Source organism: Oryx dammah, unplaced genomic scaffold (assembly GCF_014754425.2).
Source record: "Oryx dammah isolate SB20612 unplaced genomic scaffold, SCBI_Odam_1.1 HiC_scaffold_11180, whole genome shotgun sequence".
NCBI lineage: Eukaryota > Metazoa > Chordata > Mammalia > Artiodactyla > Bovidae > Oryx > Oryx dammah.
The window spans coordinates 33913-35246 of record NW_024080573.1 but is presented as its reverse complement, the minus strand read 5'-3'; positions in this window follow the sequence as shown (position 1 = coordinate 35246).

The window sequence follows — 1334 nt, the reverse complement described above, 5'->3', positions numbered from 1 at the left end:
GGCCACCTCATGTGAAGAGTTGACTCATTGGAAAAGACTCTGATGCTGGGAGGGATTGGGGGCAGGAGAAGGGGACGACCGAGGATGAGATGGCTGGATGGCATCACGAACTCAATGGACGTGAGTCTGAGTGTACTCTGGGAGATGGTGATGGACAGGGAGGCCTGGCGTGCTGCAATTCATGGGGTCGCAAAGAGTCGGACATGACTGAGCGACTGAACTGAACTGAACTGAACTGAAAAAATGATACTGTGAAAGTGCTTCATTCAATATTGCAGCAAATTTGGAAAACTCAGCAATGGCCTTAGGACTGGAAAAGGGCAGTTTTCATTCCAATCCCAAAGAGAGGCAATGCCAAAAATGTTCAACTACCACACAGTTGCACTCATCTCACATGCTAGAAAAGTAATGTTCCAAATTCTCCAAGCCAGGCTTCTACAGTACATGAATTGTGAAATTCCACATGTTCAAGCTGCATTTAGAATGGCAGAGGAACGAGAGATCAAATTGACAACATCCGTTGGATTATCGAAAAAGCAACATAGTTCCAGAAAGACATCTATTTCTGATTTATTGATTATGCCAAAGCCTTTAAGTGTGTGGATCACAACAAACTCTGGAAAATTATTAAAGAGATGGGAATACGAAACTACCTGACCTGCTTCCTGAGATATCTGTATGCAGGTCAAGAAGCAACAGTTAGAACTGTCATGGAACTACAGACTGGTTCCAAATCAGGAAAGAAGTACATCAAGGCTATATATTGTCACCCTGCTTATTTAGCTTTTATAAAGAGTACATCAAGAGAAATGCTGGATTGAATAAAGCTCAAACTGGAATCAAGATTGTGGGGAGAAATATCAATAACCTCAGATATGCAGATGACACCACCATTATGGCAGAAAGCAAAGAACTAAAGAGCCTCTTGATGAAAGGAAAGAGGAGAGTGAAAAAGCTGACTTAAAACTCAACATTCAGAAAACTTAGATCATGTCACCTGGTCCCATCATCACTTCATGGCAAATAGATGGGGAAACAGTGACAGACTTTATGTTTTGGGGCACCAAATCACAGCAGTAGGTGACTGCAGTCATGAAATAAAAAGATGCTTGATCCTCAGAAGAAAAGTTTTGGCCAACCTAGACAGCATATTAAAAAGTGGAGGCATTGCTTTGCCAACAAAGGTCCGTCTAGTCAAACCTATGGTTTTTCCAGTAGTCATGAACCAATGTGAGAGTTGGTTATAAGGAAAGCTGAGCACTGCAGGATTGATGCTTTTGAACTGTGCTGTTGGAGAAGACTCCTCAGAGTCCCTTGGACTTCAAGGAGAACCA